We start from the raw sequence: 14737 nt of genomic DNA, 5'->3' as shown, positions 1-14737 counted from the left end.
CGGGAAATCCACAGGTTCGAGAGAATGGTCCAGCAAACTGACGAAGTCCTATTTCTCAGCAGCAACATCCGCTGCAACAAGTTACGAAAGCTTTCCTTCTGCTCACTTCGACCTCTGTCTCTGCTAGTACCTACTTTCCATAGTTATTGGTCGAGTAATCTGCCTTCCTCTCAGTTGTTGAGTGAGTACCAGAATCTTAGCTACGGTTTATTCTGGTTGAGGTGGAATCTCTCTTTTAAGATCTTTCCAGCTACCTGGTTTGAGTTCACACCTTCACCCCCCAAACCTTTGGTTAAGTTAGCATCTGCTTTCTCTTTCTCCTCTCTTACGAGGCTTAGCGGCGCTTGATAAGTTCTTAGTTACATCTGTCACCGGTTGTTTACTTACTTTCGTAGTTCACTACATGGCAAGGTTTAGTTCCTTTCAGCTATCACAGGTTTACTTACTGACTTATGTCACAAAGCTAAGATGCCTATGAAAAGAATCGACTTATAATGGAGGGTTACACCGAGGGGGAAGAGAGCTACTTCAGAAGAGTTCGTCGGTAGGGCAACTCCTTAGAGGACCAAACTCTCATAGCATCTTTCGCCTGTAACCTTAGACTTTCTGCTTCCATCTGCATCTTCCTTCGGTTGCCTGTGTGGCAGAAATCATTCCTCGCAGTCCAGGCATGATGAACTACCTGCTGAAATGTAAATTGCCAACATTCACTCTCATGCTTCCCTATCTGAGCTCCTCCAATATTCCAGTCCACCCAGCTTTCCAGTTCTTTTGCTTTCAATTCTGACCATTTACAGGGATCTACTACCTTCGGCTGCTTTTTGGCCCCAGAAGGTTGGAGGAAAGGGAGGTGGGGATATTGGCAGTGGGGGAATGGTTGCCAATGTTCTGTTTGATTTAATGATAGGACGTCACATTGTGTTGACACTTAAATGTTAAATGATCAAGCCAGCATAATCCCACGCCGTTTTCAAATCAGATTCACGATCTTACCGATAACTCAGAAATAAGTAGTGTGAGCGCAAGAATACGTACGCACTTTAGTTAAAAAGTCTGTAAAAAGTCAATGATCAGGTCAGCACCCACCCACCACGCCGTATTCGACCTACAGCCGGTAACTCAGCCGGTTAAAAAGTCAATTTTCACTTTAGTTATAAAGTTTAGGGTATTTATGTGTAGGTTTCTAAACGATAGGGAGGTAAAGTGTCTTTTCGCGAAACCATAAGTGGGTTCCGTGTATAACTAGCTTTTTGAAGATCAAAGCATTAAGAGAGAAAGTAAAGCATAGCATAGACCTTCTGCCCTAGCCCATAGATATTGGATAACCTACTTACAGCTGATTTTCTGCTCTAATTTTTTTACGCACAGTATTAAGCCTTAAGCCTTACCTACAATTGCATCATTTCATTTTACGAGCTTTTGATAACTTCTTCTTTGTAAGTGTTTCTACATCACGGTACCTTCATGTCAACTGTTTTTAAATTCCTTGAACATATTTCTCATTTTTCATGCTCTTTTGGGTATGATCACAGATGTGTGTAACATCCAGCAAATAACTACTACCTGAACTCTATAGTTTTGCTCATGAAGAGGGAGGTAGCAGCACTTTGTAAAGAGGTTGGCTCCATCATGATTTGACCTGCTACATTGATCCTCTTGGATTTTTATCTGGCTTTTAGCTTCTAGCAGAATTTAGAAACTAAATTTATGAGTTAATGCTGGCACTCATGAAGTGGACTATGCCTCTTGAAAAAGGATTATATCTACGACTAATGTAGGTCACATTCCTTATTCCTCCTATATACTACACATATAATGCTTACATATCTAATGGAAAAAGAATGAGTACATACATTTATAACTGTATGCAATCTATGACTACTTCTTGTTGGTCAAGAAGATGAAATGGCTAAAGTTACTGGGTATTCAAGTCTAAAAACTAATAGGTGAATTTTGAGTAACAAATTATAACTTCAAAATGGAAAATCATTTGAAAGTAGGACAATTACTCAGAATATTGCCAAAAAAAATTTGGAAGAGTGATGGTCTGACGATGGGTTAGTGCAAAACTATTACTGTCAGGCTTAGTCAGTTTGGCTGCAAAATCGAAATTTTTTTTTAAAAAAGAAAACAGCTTGACAGCAAATGAAATTTTTTTTTTTAAAAATACTGGCTGTGGGGCTGTCAGTTCGGCAACCAGTTGTGTCAGACCTGTTGGGCTGTGCTGCAAAAGTTTAAAAAAAAAAAAAAAAGGCTGGTCTCGATTAGACATGTGAGCTCAGATTCCATTGACTGGAATCTTTTTTTCAGATTGCAAGAGTTAATTGTGGCAGGAGCTACAAAATCTTCGCTAAATTAATTGTGGCAGGAGCTGCAAAAGTAAACAAAAAAAATTGTCGTTAACTCCTTTCCGGGATGTGGTGTAAAAAGCCAAAAAGAAGGCTGCTAGATTCCAGCTCTATTGGAATTCAATTCTCCCTGCCAAAACTTTAGAGCTTTAGCTTTGGAGCCAGCTAGACTTTCACCAAAGCGGCATCCTCGCCTATATAAATGAGAAATTTTAATGAAGCATATAAAAGTCATTTAAGCGTATTTTTGGTTAACAAAAAATATAAAAGTATAGTTTAAGGTTTTTAAAGATTTTATCTTGGAAGAATGTGATATGTTTAAAATTTTTGGAGTAGTAAGTGATATTAAAAGAAAGTTGAAGAGAGGTTTATGATATCATCCCTTCTTTAAAATTTTTTAAAGGAAAATTTTTTAAATTTTTTAATTAAAAACTTATGCTGCTTGATTGACTAAGCCCGACAGCCTTTTTAGTTAAAAAATTTTCCAAAGTTAAAACGTAAGAAAAAGATGAAGACAAATTTGTTAAATTAATTATTCTTATCTTATGTTAAACCCTAAAAAAAGCTTTTTTAAACAAAAAATGTCATTCAATTTACAATAAGATGCATTTCTGAAATCTTTGAAAAATAATCATTAAAATTATTATGTATAAGATTTGATTTTAATTTTTTTATAAAATGTACAGAAAATTGATATTTATCCAAATAAAATATACCAATAAATTATTAAATGGCAGTGACTGAGTATAAGAATAGAGGTAGAAGTAAATATGATAGTAGGTAGTTAAACAAAAAAAGTAATTTTTAATGTACACTATAATTTTATAAATATAAATTTATTGTGCAATATAAAAACAAAAAAAGGCAAAAATAGAAAAGAAGAAAAATTTGATAACGTGAAATGGTGAAATGGTAAAATTTAAAAAATAACGATAAGCATTCAAATAATAAAAGGTTAAAATAACGCTAAATCCCCATATTGAAATATTCAAAATTTAAAAACATGTACAGGAAATGATAATATCAATACCTGGTACGCCTTTTGCCTTTGCCTTTATCACCTGGTGTTGTGGGCGGACAGCAAAATCTTTTGGGTTGTTGCCTGTAACGTTCAGGAAAAACTATAGGCTCCTGCGGTGCATCGATTGGAGGTGCAAGATCTATGGAAGCAGCATAAAGTCCTATGTCCTCCTCCTCGACTAACTCTGCAGTCGTACTGCTATTATAATCATTTTGAGAATGATACATGATAAAATCTCCCGACTGACCGCATCCAGTAGTAGATATGGGCTGGATCGACGTAGGTACAGTCATAGGTTGCCCAAAACCATAATAATTGAAAAGGTCTAAATAGGAGACATACCACACATGTTGCTAAGAAAAGTGAATATTGGATGCAGTTCAGAAGCAGAAGATGAGGCCGATGCAGTGGCAGCATATCCAAATGGAGGCACATGTGATGAGGATGAAAATTGTCCACCAAATACAGGAAAATGTAGGAGGTCGTGGGATGTGTACCAAAAGGCGGAAACTATGGTGAAGGTATGGCATCTAGACCAATATGCGGTGAGTGCGGGAATGACGTGACTTGAGGGTCAAAGGCCGGTATATTCTGCATAGATCGCATAGCATGGGCATCTGCCATCATCAAAGACACAGATGTGGTGAATTGATTACCAGTCGGGCTGTGTCGAGACTAAATGCCCGCCTTAGTATTTTGAATGCTTGTCTCACCGATGACTTCGTTTTGCAAGCCATGCCTGTGCCGTTGTCTTCTACTAGATGATGGCCCACCTTGTATAGGAACATGTCGCACGGGATTTTGGAATGAAATATTTTACGACGTGAAAAGATTATGATCGAAAGAGTCATAATTACCAACTACCATGCGATCAAAGTGCTGGAGGTATTGCATTGATCCATATGCCCCATCAACAATGGTCAACAGACGTGGATGAAACCGACCTTCACTGTCATCAAGTTCAAGTGCGTTATGCGATTGTCAGCCAATGTGCTGTATAGTACCCATCTGGCATTGTCAAAGATGGAGAAACTATTACCAATTATTGTCTAATAGTAAATAAATTAAAATTTGAGGTAGTAGTAACTTACTAAATACTCAAATTGGCTAGAAATTCCATGCAGCATTTGCCCAAACTATGCATGCTACTGGATCGGAGGCGTAATGTACAGAATGGTGTGATTGTGATACCACTCGAGATACTTATTCGAAGGTTTGAATGGTGCTACGAGTACACCAGGTACCTCTGCATTTGCAAACGATTCCAATATCTTATCCAACCGCTATGAAAATGAACCAAATTCCTTCCCGAATAATCGGAAAGATCCAAATGGTGTAGGCCACCTCGATTAATGTCAACTGGTTTCGAAATTTCTTGCCTTATCCCAAATTGACACATGACACGATCGGAACAATATAGTTCAATTATGTGCCAGAATATAAGAGGGACTCTTTGTCGCGCCCCGTTTTAAAATGAAAAATAAACGTGTTTATGAATTTGTTAATTACTTTTGAGAAAAATGAATTTTTAATTTTGATTTAATTTTGATTAAAAATGAGTTTTTGTTTTTGGAAAAATGAATAAAGAAATGGGCCTAAATGGGACTGAAAAGTGCGACGATTTTGACTCAGAAATAAAAGTTTAAAAAGGGTTTTTAATAAAAAATAGGAGTCGCCACTTGGTATTGAGTTAAGGTGTACCAAGTCACCTAAAATGAATTTTAAAAGAAAAAGTAGAGCAAACCCTTTTTAAACGACTCCAAATCTACGAAAATCAGAGAAAAGTGTTCGAGAGTCACATTTGAAGAAAGGGAAGGTAAGGATAAAATCCAAGGCACCCTTTCAACCTAGCCTAGAGCTAGTTGCGTGATTTAATAAAAAATTTTCTTATTTTAACCTAAGAATTTATCACATTTGGATGTCATTATATGGATGCAAAACCTAAACCTAGGAGGATATCGGGGGGTCAATATGTCTCTTCGAATTTTAATTGGTGCAAATCACATTAATTGTGATGCCCAAGTTGACTCTTTGAAGAGGTCGCGAATATGCAGAAAATATGAAATTCGAAGGAAAGAAAAGAAAATAATAATTATACAAATATACAAAGGAATGCATCATAATGGGTGCGGGGGAAACTAACACTTTATGACTTCAATTTTCCCTTTAATAGAGGGAATACGAGCGTGCTAAGACTAAGAAGCCACACTCGTCCATATCTCATATTCGAGGGGTATTTCTCCTATCTAATCAAGCAAATTATCTAATCTAGTTTTAATTTCCTTAAATGGAATGCGAGTCTACATGTCATATTTCACACATAGGGGTAAGGAATATACATATAGGAAAAATATGGGATAAGAGATATACATATAAGGGAAATGTCATGCAAAATAAAAAAACCCTAAAAAGTAGAAAAACATGCATGAAATGTCGTGATTGTGTCACATAAACATGATCTAACGCGTAGATGGTCCCTAAGGGTCTAGCGTTGGACTAGCCCATGTTTATAAGTTCTCACTAGTATTGGACTAGTGTGAAATCAGAAAGGAGGGCCACAACTAGCGTTGAACTAGTGTGGAATCAGAAAAATGGGATCACAACTAGCGTTGGACTAGTGTGGTGACGACATGCATTTATTATAATCATATAAAACATAATAAAAGCAAATAAACATATAAATCACATACAACACATAACACATAAGAATAATATCTAGATGCAAGACCCTAAAAAAGCGAGTAATACGTAAACACATAAACATGTAAAACACACAAAGCAAATAAAGCAAATAAAACCCTAACTATTACATTTGAGGGTCCTAACTACAATCTAGAAGGGGAAAGAATGAAATGAAATGAAATAATAACCTAACTATTACAATTTTGGCATTTAATTGCCTTCCAAATAATAAAAAAAATTAAAATAAATATACAAAATCAAAACAATTGAAGTGGCTAAATAAATAAATAAATGAAAATAAAATAAAACATTCAAAAATCATGCAATTGCACACATAAAATCACAAAGGAGCACATAAGATCAAATAAAATAAAATAAAAATAAAGAATAGAGTATACTTCCCTTGAATTGGTGACCTAAAGAAATGAAAATTTTCTTATTTACCCTCCAAAAAACAAACAAAAAGGTCAAGGCATCACTTTAACTAACAAATAATAACAAGAAATGGAAATAAACACGAAATTGAATCTATCAAAGCATTCAAACGAAAGTAAATAACCCATATTCAATAAATTAAAACAAACAAAGACCCAATTGAAAGAATTAAAGAAGTTTGAGGGGTCAAATCATTGTTACTACAAATAGTAAAGGTCTAAATTAAAATAAAATAAAGTTAAGGACATAAGATGAAGCCTATCAAAATCAAATGCTAAAATTCACAAAAACAAATCAAGACCCTCTCATCAAACAAACTATTTCCCAAATCTAAATCATTTTCACAAAAATCCAAATCAAAACCCATAATCTATAAAAAATTATTAAACCTTCGAATTTCATCCTAAAATTCACTAAAAATCTATCCAAAAACCACATTAAGACATATCAAAGAAAAATATCATTTTAAAAGGACAAAATTGATTAAATTTTTCCAATTTTTTGGCCATAGTGATTTTATTTAAGAAAATAGGGGGCAAAGTGCACATTTTGGAAGTTTTTCATGCAAGCTTACGAAAAAGCTCTTCTCCTTCGCTGGTTTCTGCTACAAATTTGCAGCGCATCCCTACACCAATATTTTCATACAAAAATTCGAACCAAACCTATTATTTCATCTATCAAAACCCATCTAAACCTCAACTCATCATCAAGGCGTAATACCAAACACACAAAAGGAAAAATCTGAGCTGAGGAGAAACTTGCAAGTCCCCAGGTTCGTTCATTGGTTTCAAATTTCTGGGTTTTCATGTCAAAATCAAACAAGCACCAAACGTTCGAGCCATTCAAAAGGTTATCATACCATAACGGAGAGAGCACAAATTCCCGCAACTGGAAATGACAAGAAAGGCTGGACCGGATTTTATCCTGCTGACCGTTTATATCTCGTTGGGATTGAATTTTATCCCACCAACCTCGACAGGACCGCATTTTATCCCGCTGACTGTTTATATCTCGTTGGGATCGGGTTTTATTCCACCAACCTCGGCAGGACCGGGTTTTATCCTGCTAACCGTCTATATCTCGTTGGGATTGGGTTTCATCCCACCAACCTCGGCAACCTCGACAGGCAGGCTTGGGTGGTCAAACTCGGGGAATTGGATTGGTTTTGAAGCCACTTGTATCCTACTATTGTGCTATTACATTTCTGTTTATTGATGTGAAATATATTGGTTTACATGTTTATTTGGATGTGATTTTACGTTTTTACCCCGATTACTCACTAAGCATATAGTTTACCCTATTCCATTTGTTTTCCTTAGCAGAGGCCGACGCGGGAATCGCTCGGGAAGATGTATAGTATAGGTGACTTTTGGTTTTATAGAATAGTTGATTTTGCCCTAGTACTTGTTATAAGTTGACTAGTAAGATGTATATATTTGTTGTGGCAGTTATAGTTAGTAGCTTCTTTAGGGTTTAATTTCTGATACTAGTGGTGTGTATGGCTTGATGTAGTAGTTTTATACAACTTTTGAAGACGTCATAGTGTAAATAGAACTCTCTTTTAGTCTGAAATCTATTTTCTCGTTTTTAGGTATCGAGTCCTGGCGCGAACTAGGCAGACGATCCGCTAAGTCCTTTGGTACGCCTCTGGGTACGGTGGGGTTGTCACAAATTGTTGCAAACAATTTGCATTTTTGGATGTTGAATTTTTTGAGATTTTGTTATTTAGAATCCAAGTTTTGATGTTTGGTTGAAACCTTAGTTATGTTAGCAAAGAGAAAAGACTGCATCAGGAAGCCCATAAAGTTGTAGAAAATTTCGAAGGAATGTTGCAGAAGAAAGTTTGCTTCATAGCTTGCATGCATAATTTCTCAAAATTGCATTTTTAACCCCTCAAGTTTTCCCTTATTTCATTATGGCCCATAAAATTGGACAATTTAATCAATTTTATCCTTTTAAAAGGTTATTTTTCTTTGGTATGTCTTAATGTGATTTTTGGACAGATTATTGGTGAATTTTAGGATGAAATTTGAGGTTTAATAGTTTTTGAGAGATTTATGATTTTGATTTGGATTTTTAGTGAAATTTTGGGTATTTTTGTTGTTTAATTGTAACAAATGGTTTTTTCATTTATTTTTTGTAAATTTTAGTTTTGTTTTGGTAGATTTCATCTTAAGCCTTAATTTTGATTTATTTTAATTTTACCCCTTAATATTTGTAATAATGATTTGACCCCTCAAACTTCTTTAATTCTTTCAATTGGGTCCTTGTTTGTTTTAATTTATTGAATATGGGTTGTTTATTTTTATTTGAATGATTTGCTTGATTCAATTTCATGTTTATTTCCATTTCGTGTGATTATATATTAATTAAAGTGATGCCTTGACCCTTTTCTTTGTTTTGGAGGGTAAATAAGAAACATTTCCTTTCTTTAGGTCACAATTCAAGGGAGGTACACTCTACTCCTTTATTTTGATTTTATTTGATCCTATATGTTATTATGTGATTTTATGTGTATAATTGCATACTTTTTTGAATATTTTCTTTATTTTATTTTATTTATTCACTTTATTGGTTTTAATTTTGCATATTCATTTTAATTTAATTTTTGGTTATTTGAGAGGCATTAAATGCCAAATTGTAATAGTTAGGTTATTATTTTATTTCATTTCATTCTTTACCCTTTCATATTGTAGTTAGAGTCCCCAAGTGTAATAGTTAGGGTTTTATTTACTTTATTTGCTTTGTGTGTTTTGCATGCCTATGTGTTTACGTGTTACTCGTTTTCTTAGGGTTTTACATCTAGATATCATGCTTATGTGCTATGTGTTATGTATGATTTATGTGTTTATTTGTTTTATTATATTTTATATGATTTATTTGATTATAATAAGTGCATGACGTTACCACGCTAATTCAATGCTAGTTGTGGCCCCTTTCCCGATTCCACACTAGTCCAATGCTAGTTGTGGCTCTTTTTCCCGTTTTCTCGCTAGTCCAACGCTAGTGAGAACTCATAGATATGGGTTAGTCCAACGCTAGACCCTTAGGGATTGTCCACGCACTAGATCATGTTTGTGTGACAAATCGCTACATTTTATGCATATTTTCTACTTCTTAGGGTCTTTTGTCATTTTTGAATGATATTTCCCTTATATGTATATCCCTTATTCCATATCTCCCCTATATGTATATGTCTTACCCCTATGTGTGAATCATGACATTAGATTTGCATTTCATTTAAATTAGAACTAGATTAAATCATTTGCTTGATTAGATAGGAAATACTCCTCGAATATGGGATATGGACGAGTGTGGCTTTCTAGTTTTAGCACGCTCATATTCCCTCTATTAAAGGGAAAATTAAAGTCACGAATATAAGTTCCCCTCACCTGTTATAATGCATTCCTTTAGATTATGTATATTTGTATATTATTATTTTCTTTTCTCTTCTTTTTTTCGGATTTTATATTTTCCATATTCGTGACCTTTTCAAAGGTCACTCTTGGGCGTCGCAATTAATGTGATTTGCACCAACTAAAATTCGAAAAGACATATCGACCCCACACGATCCACCACTAGGTTAAATTTTGCATCCATATAGTGACATCCAAATGTGATAAATGCTTAGGTTAAAATAAGAAAATTTTTGACTAAATCACGCAACTAGCTTTGGCTAGATTGAAAGGGTGATTTGGATTCTATCCCTGCCTTCCTTTTCTTCAAATATGATTCCCGACCCCTTTCTCTTGATTTTTGCAGATTTGGAGTCGTTTAAAAAGGATTTTCTCTACTTTTTTAAAAAAAATTCGTTTTAGGTGACTTGGTACACCTTTACTTAATACCAAGTGGCGACTCCTATTTTTTATTAAAAAATTCTTTTTAAAATATTATTTTTGGGTCAAAATCGTTGCATTTTTTATTCCCATTTAGGCCCATTTTTTATTTATTTTCTAAAAATCAGAAGCTCATTTTTACTCAAAATGAATCAAAGTTCATTTTATAAACCCGTGATTTTATTTTTCATTTAAAAATGGGGCGCGACAGCCTTTTTTTTTTTGAAAAGATTCTCCAGATCAAAAAATCAAATTTAATTTCTTGTTATGTCCGCCGCGCACCTTTCTATCCCATTTCTTGGAGCGCAACCGCGTCTCTCTGCGTATCTATGTCAATTTACTTTATTTAACCGTTTTTACTTCGGTTGGGTTTAAGTTTAAATCAATCTCGGCAGACTTGGGTTGTATCCCACTGATCGTTTTTACTTCGGTTGGGTTTGAGTTTAAACCAATCTCGGCAGGTTTGGGTTGTATCTCACTGACCGTTTTTACCTCGGATGGGTTTGAATTTTATTCCACCAATCTCGGTAGGCTTGGATTCTATCTCACTGACCGTTTTACCGTGATTGGATTTGAAAGGTCGGCAGGGTTGGGTTGTATCCCACTGACCGTTTTATCATGTTGGATTTGAAATGTCGGTAGACTTAAGTTGTATCCCATTGACCGTTTTATCGTGATTGGATTTGGAAGGTCAGTAGGCTTGAGTTGTATCCCGCTGACTGTTTTATCGTGTTGGATTTGGAACCTTGGCAGGTTTGGGTTATATCCCACTGACCATTTTATCGTGATAGATTTGGAACCTCGACAGGTTTGCGTTGTATCGTTTTATCGTGTTGGATTTGGGTTTTATCCCACTAACCTCGGTAGGATCGGGTTTATCCCACTGACCTTTTATTGTTTATGTTTACATTTTTCAGTCCGCAGCAGAATAAATACAAGTAAGTATTTGGTATCTATGTCTTTGTCTTGAGTCTCTTCGAAACTTAGACAAAGAGGGGTAAGCTGTAGACACCAAAATTTCATTTATTTTATTCAATTTTAGCTTTATTCTTGTTTTATTTTATTTTATTTTTATTTTAATTGATTAAATGATAGTTAATGTTTATTTTTGTAAATTAGGTTTATCATTTTCATTTTTAAGGTATTTTAGCATTAAATTTGTAGACACCAAAATTTCATTTATTTTATTCAATTTTAGCTTTATTCTTGTTTTATTCTTATTCTTATTTTTTATTTTAATTAATTAAATGATATTTAATGATCATTTTGTTTATTTTTATAAATTTGATTTATCATTTATCATTTTTAAGGTATTTTTGCATTAAATTTCTAAAAAAGGAAAAATTCTCACAAAAATTCAAAATTTATCTTTAACCCTTTTAGATTTAATTTCTTTAAGATAAATGAAAATTGTGTAATAAGAATTAACATTTTTTATTTATTTTGTTTACCTAAATTATTTTTGGAAAATATATAATAAATAAATAAAAATAAGAAGACAAGTGTATTAGGAAATTATTAAACAAGTGTATTAGGGGGATAGTAGCCAAGTGGAGGCCATGCAAGAGGGTTAGGTGTGATGGATAGAATTTAGACAAATGTCCCTATTATTTGATGAGTAGGATGGCACTTGTTGATTGAGGGAATTTTTGGGAGGAAAAACAAAAAAAAAGGAAAAAGAAAAACACCAAGGAGAGGCTCCAGAGGGAGAAAAAGAAAGGCTGGGAAGGCCGTGAGTTTGAAAAAAAAAGGAGGAAAAACTGAGAAGAAAAATCGAGAGCAAGGGAGCAAGAAAACAGGCCAAGAATAAAAAAGGGAACAAGAAAGAAAAGGGCTACGGGGCTTGGGGAGAAAAAGAGAGGAACCTGAGTGAGAAAGAAAGGATGAAAGACAGCTGAACAAGGAGGGTTTCTGGGGAGAGAAAAGGAAAAAACTGGAAAGAAAAAACAACAAGCTTGGCGGCTAGGGTTGAAAGGAGAGAGCTTTGTGAGTGGGAGAGAGAGTAAGGAGGAAGAAAAGAAAAATCTGGTGCTATTCTTCAAGGAACGAAGAAGCTACTGCAACTGCTGACCCTCGCGAGAAGCTGTCACCATTTCACTCCACCATCATCAGTTGCAAATCTTCACCGAGAGAGAGCATTGTAAGCTATTCTTTTCCTTTAAATTTCAGTTTCTTTTCAAGCACAGATTCTTGAAACTTTGAAAGCATGTATTCCGTGACTTTGCTTATGGAAATTTTACTGTTTTTTGTTGTTTATTTTTCCTTCTCTCTTGTCTCATGTTCACCAAGAATCTGTTCCTTCGTTTGTGAGTTAGAAAGTCAGGTCTTGTGGCTGTGTGTTGGTCATGATTTAGTGGATGGATTATAACTCCAATAGCTGTGTTTTGAATTGGTGTGATTGGAAACTTATGAACCAAAAAGCTGTCAGCTTTCGTGTTTTCTTTGCTCCGTGAAACTGAATAGATGTGATCCGTGGGTTGGGAGTTCTGTTCCTAGTATCTTGTTTGTTTTCATGGTTTGGATTTAGGATGTTTTCTTGAAGGTTTGGTTTGACGTTTTAGCAAACGGTAATGATTCTTTGCTGCATTTTATAGCTAGCAGCTTTGTTGGATCTTCTGGGAATGTCTAAGTCGAGCATATCCAGTTTTTATGTTACTTTGCATGAACACCTCTAGGTTGAATAAGAAAAACGAAACTGCATAAGAATGGTGGCACAGGGAAAGCAAGTTTCGTGGTCTGGATACATTAAGTCATTTCTTGGTTGAGTATGTTAGAATGCTTATAAGAGGCCGAAAGCTGCTGCAACAGGGTTGAAGCTCTCTGCTTTGTTGCAGCAGTAGTGAATGATGCATTGTTTGGTCATAAGAAGTCTTGGTTTGCTGGGTCTTAGAATGTGTTATTATGAATAAATTGCAGTAGAAGATTGCGGAGTTGCTGAAAGTCTCCACCTTTGCATGCTCTTGCGTCTTGTTATATTCTTAATCTAAGTTTTGTAGCTTAATATCAAAGCTATATTTAAAATGCCTTGTTAGGAGCTTATGGACAAAAGCCATTAGCTTTGAAACTGAGGGAACGTGAATAATGCATTTGGTGTTCATTCTTTTGTTCATTTTATGATTTGGGTTTGTTTTCTTAGAGATTTGGGTTGAAGTTTCAGTAGACGTTCCTATCATGTTGTTGAGTTTTATCTTTCCCCTCTGTCTTGTCCCAAGTTCATGCACTTTGTATTTAGTTATCGAATCAATTAGGACTTTCTTGGGTTGTTCGGCATGAATGCGTCTAAGCTGAATAAATAAATTGCATGAGAATGGTTGCAAAAGAAAAGAAAGCTTCAAGAGTTGCCGAAAGTTTTAGTTGCAGAAATCTTCTTAGTAGCTTGCATGCAAACCAAAGAAAAATGCATTTTAACCCCGCAAGTTTCCCTTTATGCTACTATGGCCCGAATTTTGGAAAATGTAATCAATTTTGTTCCTTCAAAATTCTACTTTTCTTGGTATACTTCAATATGATTTTTTGGACAGATTGTTGGTTAGTTTTGGGATGAAATTTGCAGGTTTTATGATTTTTGATAGAGTTATAGTCTTGACTTGGTTTTTTAGTAAAATTTTTGAAATTTTGTTGTTTAAATTATAGCAAACAGATTTTTGTTTATTTTTTGAATTTTATCATTTGGTTTTGGTAGGTTTCACCTTAAGCCCTTAATTCTATCATTTTCATTTAGACCCTTAACACTTGCAATAATAATGATTTGACCCCTCAAACTTCTTTAACCCTTTCAATTGGGTCCTTGTTTGTCTTAATTGGTTAAATATGGGTAGTTTACATTCCTTGGAATGCTTTGATTGATTCAATTTCATGTTTACTTTCATGTCCTGTGATTATATGTTAATTAAAGTGATGTCTTGACCCTTTTCTTTATTTTGGAGGGTAAATAAGAAACGGTTCATTCCTTTATGTCACAATTCAAGGGAGGTACACTCTACTCCTTCATTTTGATTTTATTTGATATTATGTGCTCCTATGTGACTGTATGTGCTTAATTGCATGATTTTTGAATGTTTCATTTTATTTTTATTTCTTTATTTATTTAACCACTTTAATTGTTTTGATTTTGTATATTTATTTTACTTTTTCAATTATTATTTGGAAGGCAATTAAATGCCAAAATTGTAATAGCTAGGTTATTATTTTATTTAATTCTTTTCCCCCCTTTAGATTGTAATTAGGGCCCTCAAATGTAATAGTTAGGGCTTTATTTGCTTTATTTGCTTTGTGTATTTTGCATGCTTATGTGTTTATATGTTATTCGCTTTCTTAGGGCCTTACATCTAGATATCATGCTTATGTGCTACGTGCTATATGTGATTTATGTGTTTATTTATCACGTTTTACATGATCTATTTGATTATAATAAA

The sequence above is a fragment of the Coffea eugenioides genome, chromosome 10 (assembly GCF_003713205.1).
Source record: "Coffea eugenioides isolate CCC68of chromosome 10, Ceug_1.0, whole genome shotgun sequence".
Lineage (NCBI taxonomy): Eukaryota > Viridiplantae > Streptophyta > Magnoliopsida > Gentianales > Rubiaceae > Coffea > Coffea eugenioides.
This window is presented reverse-complemented; position numbering follows the sequence as displayed.